The sequence below is a fragment of the Arachis ipaensis genome, chromosome B08 (assembly GCF_000816755.2).
Source record: "Arachis ipaensis cultivar K30076 chromosome B08, Araip1.1, whole genome shotgun sequence".
Taxonomy (NCBI): Eukaryota; Viridiplantae; Streptophyta; class Magnoliopsida; order Fabales; family Fabaceae; genus Arachis; species Arachis ipaensis.
The window spans coordinates 8,476,536-8,481,598 of NC_029792.2; the positions used below are offsets into that span (position 1 = coordinate 8,476,536).

General features: G+C 36.7%; 1 long non-coding RNA gene across 4 annotated transcripts in view; it reads right to left on the reverse strand.

Annotated features, from left to right (window-relative positions):
• LOC107614264 overlaps positions 1-4,396 on the reverse strand; it is a 5,974-nt gene extending 1,578 nt beyond the window's left edge. The window contains exons 1-3 of one of the 4 annotated variants that reach the window (XR_002351857.1): positions 4,054-4,374; positions 3,606-3,983; positions 3,409-3,532 (exon numbers count right to left, since the gene is read on the reverse strand). This is a non-coding gene — a long non-coding RNA (uncharacterized LOC107614264). Of the gene's footprint in view, positions 1-3,408; positions 3,533-3,605 lie in introns of all 4 variants that reach the window. The other 3 variants (XR_001614352.2, XR_001614350.2, XR_001614351.2) reach the window with 3 other exon arrangements.

Consider the following 5,063-nt stretch of genomic DNA (forward strand, 5'->3'; position numbering starts at 1 on the left):
AAATCCCAAGGGTTAAGGCCATGGATAAAAGCGGAAATCATAAGGGCTGTTGTCACAAAAGAAAAAGAGCAACTACTAGATGAAATGAAAAAGAAGAAAAAAATGGCCAAATGTCACAAACAAAACTTACTGAAAAACTACAAGAGGCAAATTATCCATAGAAAAATAAAGGAAAATATGGAAGTACTAGAGGAGGCCAAGGGGCTTGGGATTAAGGAAGGAGATAGGGAGCTGAGTGGAATAGAAGAAGAAGGAAGCAAGGAGGTGAATCACATGGCAACCCAAGAATAGCAACCTGAACAAAACAACACTAATGACCCACAACCCCTAAGTCTGATTTAAAGGGGAACAACGAAAAAAGGTAAGAAAAAAGGAAATGGAAGTAAGAAGGAGAAGATGGAAGAGAAAGAGGAAAAGACAGAGAAAATAAAGATAAGAGTGTTAGAGAACACCACAAACATAAAGAAGGAAGCAACAAAGAATGGAGGCAGAATGTGGAAAAGGCTAGTAAGACAAAGAGTAGATAGAGAAAGAGGGGAGAAAGAAAACACAGGGAGGGAAGGGAATAAAATAAAAATGCAAGACTTGGTTGAGATGGAGGTAGATGTACCAAAACCAAAGCCAAAGAAGTCCATCTTAGAACCTGATTACACAACGGCAGTGGCTGTGAAACAAACCTACTGAGAGCCATGAAGATCATCAGTTGAAATTGTCACGGGCTTGAGAACCCATGAAAAGTTAGAGCTCTTTTGAAGCTCATAAATCACCAAGGACCCAACCTTGTATTCCTAATGGAAACAAGGTGTTCAGAAGCAGAGATAATGAGACTTAGATATAAAGGTGGAATGTCGAATATAGTGGCAGTGAGTTGTGAGGGGGAAAGGAGGAAAAGGGCAGGAGGACTAGCAATCATGTGAGATAGATCGATAAAGGTGGAAATTAAATCACTATCAATCAATCATATTGATATGGAGATAGAGATAAAAGACTCAAACCACAGATGGAGAGCGACCGGCTTTTATGGATACCCAGAAAATGAAAAAAAGTAAATGACTTTGGAGTTACTCAAAGGCCTCGGGAAGAATCAGAACTTTCTTGGATTGTCTTCGGTGATTTCAACCAGATTCTGGGACAAAAAAAAATGCAAGGTGGTAACCTGGTGACTTACTCACAAGTGGAAGGGTTTAGAGAGGCTATTCAATCAAGTGAACTATTAGATCTTGGCTTTGTGTGGGCACTTTTTTACATGGAGCAATGGGCAAGCGGGAGTGGACAACATCCAAGAAAGACAAATCAGACCAAAACCCGATACTGGTGGACATGCTCGGGGAAAAAAAGAAAAGAAGAAAAATCTCTCACAGGTTTGGATTCGAAGAATGCTGGCTGGGCAGCGGTGAGTGTGAAAAGACAGTGATGAAAGCATGGAATGGTAGCTCAGAGCAACTTCAGCAGAGGATAGCAGTCTATGGCAGCGAGCTAGACAAGTAAAGATCAAAGAACTTCAAAGATATCCCTAAAAAGATCAGAGGATTGCAAAATAAGCTCCAACACCTATACTTTATCAAACAAGAGGAGGAGATTCTGCTACAAATCAAATAAGTGGAGTATAATTTGGATGAAGTTCTCAAGTCAGAGGAGACATGGTGGGCCTAGAGATCAAGAATAAATTGGTTAAAGTATGGAAATAAAAATTCAAAATTTTTTCATCAAAAAGCATCCCAGAGAAAACAAAGAAAATGGATCAAGTCCATAAGAGATGACTCAGGGTATTCCATGAGGAAGAAGAGAGGATCGAAGAGACAATGGTGGAATATTTTTGGAAATTTTTCAAGACGAAAAGGGTAGAGAATGAAAAAGAAGCCATTGCATTAGTCAAAGACCGAATCAGTGAAGAGAAAAGAGAATTCCTAGATCAAGAATTAACGGACAGAAGAAGTATCCCAAGCCCTCAATCAAATGCAACCGGCAAAAGCTCCAGGCCCCAATGGGATGTCGGCACTTTTCTACCGGAAAATGTAAAAAATAGTAGGTAAGGATGTTACAAATTGTATGCTTAATATACTGAATAGTGCGGCTGACCCATCCCTTTTTAATTCAACCCACATTTGTTTGATTCCAAAAGTAAAAAAATTATATGCACACTAAGGAATTTAGGTCTATTTTTTTATGTAATGTAATTTTCAAATTAGTCACTAAGACCATAGCAAATAGATTCAAACAAATTCTTTCGGATATTATTAGAGAATATCAAAGTGCTTTCATGCAGAATCGACTTATTACTGATAATGGACTAGTGACTTTTGAAATGTTCCACTACATGAAGAAAAAGACCACATGACAAAAGGGTTTTATCGGAGTCAAATTGGATATGGCCAAAGCATATGATTGCATTGCTTCCTAGATGAGGTGATGAGATCTATGGGATTCTCATCTAAATTGGTGAATTTGATCATGAGGTGTGTGTCAACGGTAACATCCTCCATCCTTATAAATGGCATTCCTAGCAAGAGTATAACCCTTATAGAGGCCTTAGACAGGGGGATCCCCTATCCCCCTACTCTTTGTGCTACGTGCCGAGGTCCTTTCAACTCTTTTTATCCAAGCACAAGAAAACAACTTGATCAAAGGAATCTAAATTGCTAGGATTGCTCCACAAGTTAACCTCATATTCTTCGCAAATGATAGTATCTTTTTTGCTAGAGCAACGATCAAAATATTCAGGAAATTAAAGATGTATTGACCTACTACCAAAAAACTTCAGGACAATGTATCAACCTAGATAAATCAGAAATTTCGTTCAGCCGAAACGTACCTACTATCAGACAAAATCTAATCCAAGATTGGTTAGGGATAAAAACAGTGGAACAACATTCTAAGTATTTGGGCTTACCTACCTTTGTGGGAAGGTCCAAAAATTTTTATCCAAGAGAGAGTTTAAAAGAAGTTGTATGGCTGGAAGAAAATGTACCTATCAAGAGTTGGGAAAAAAATGCTAATAAAGGCGGTAGCTCAAGCAATTCCAACATATGTCATGGGCTGTTTTCAAATCTCCAAAGGCCTCTGTGACCATTTGGATGCCATGATCAGGAAGTTCTACTGGGATGGCAAAAGGGGAGATAGGAAAATTTATTGGGTCAAATGGAACAAACTTTGCAAGAGCAAATTAGAGGGTAGTTTGGGTTTTAGGAGTTTTGAGGCATTCAATCTAGCATTACTAGCAAAGCAGGGTTGGAGACTAATGACCAAGACAGATTCACTAGTGTCTAGGGTGATTAAAGCAAGCTACTTTCTAAGATCAACTTTTCTAAAAGCTACCATAGACTTCACACCGAACTACACATGGGAGAAGTATCTGAAATACAAAAGAAGTCCTAGAATTAGGGGGTCTGTGGAAGATAGAAACAGTACAAGTTCAATGGTAGCAGCTCTAGTCAGTCCCAGCTGGAAGCGACTTTGGAAGTCAAATGCACACCCACGAGCAATCAATTGCGTGTGGAGAATCCTCAACAAATCTCTTCCAACCAGACTGAATCTACAAAGGAGAGGAGTGAATTGCCTAACCATGTGTCCGAAATGTTGGATGAAGGAAGAATCAGAAGACTCACCTGTTCAAGACCTGTGAGTACGCTCGAAGTTTCTGGTTCAATTCTCCCCTAGCAATCCAATCCTCAGAGGAACTAGAAAATAATGTTGAAGAATGGATTGAGGAGATGCTTCACCACCTTGATCCCCAATTGCATGGCCTGTTCTGCTATTACTTGTTGGAGATTTGGATTTCAAAGAACATGTTATTATTTGAAGGGAAACAAATTCCCTCTTTAGAAGTGGCGTGGATGACAAAGAGAAGCTATGATGAATACCTTAGCACTGCCCAAGTAAGCCAATTGGGATTGCAAATTCCTTCCCCCAAGGTTCGGGTAGCTCGGTGAAGTAGGAGAGACCACCCAACAACTTCATCAAAATAAATGTTGACTCTGCATTAACTGAGAAAGAAGAAGTTAGAATAGGAGTAGTTTCAAGAAATGAATGTAGAAAGATCCTTATGGCAGCTACTTGGAGAGGACAAAGCACAATCCAAGTCTATGAACCTGAAGCCCAAGCATGCCAAATTGGACTTAAGAAAGCCCGTGAATATTGCTTCTTGGATGTCATCATAAAAGGTAATAATATTGAGGTCATCCAATGCTTGAAAGATAAGAATATTTATAGTAATTATTTTAGTTCTATTATAGCTGATTGTTTACAAGCTGTCTTTTATTAAATCAATAGTTTTTTCACATGTTAAGAGGAGTGGTAATAGGATAGCTCATGAATTAGTTCAATTGGCTTTTACTAATTCAAATTCAGTGTGGATAGAAGATGTTCTAAACCATATCGATAATCTTGCTATGTTGGATATTTCAAATCCTATTCATGAATAGATGCTACCTTATTTACACTGTAAAAAAAAAAATACTATGAGCCTGTGATGTGAATGGGGTGATCGTGTGAGAAAAATGATAATAGGGCTTATCAAATGTATGTATATGAAACATTTTTGTAATTTTTCATTTACATGTATTAAATGGGTATTTCTATTAGAGGTGTTCAACTTTAAATCGATCCAAATCAAACTACTCATCTAATCCAATCTAAATCGAAAACGAATTAAAATTGGATCTACTTTTTATAACCGATCCAATCTAATCCAAACCGTACAATGTGCTATAATATTATTATTTTATTATTATATTTATAATTATACTTATAACATGTTCAATTTGTTATACATTTTTATATTATTCATGTATTATTATTTAATAATTGTTTTATGTTTAAAATTTGTGATTTATTTATTTATTTTAACTAACCTATAATTTTATTTCTATTGTTATGTTATCGTTGGTTTTTTGAGATATTGTTAAGACTTGTTATATCATTGTTGGTTATTTAAAATTTGAAGTTGAGACTTGTTATATATATTTAATTTTTTTAATTTATAAAATCACAAATTCAATCCAATCCAGATCGCTTGAAATTGGATCGGATCGAATCAGATTTTTTTTTTTTAAAACATTCAATCC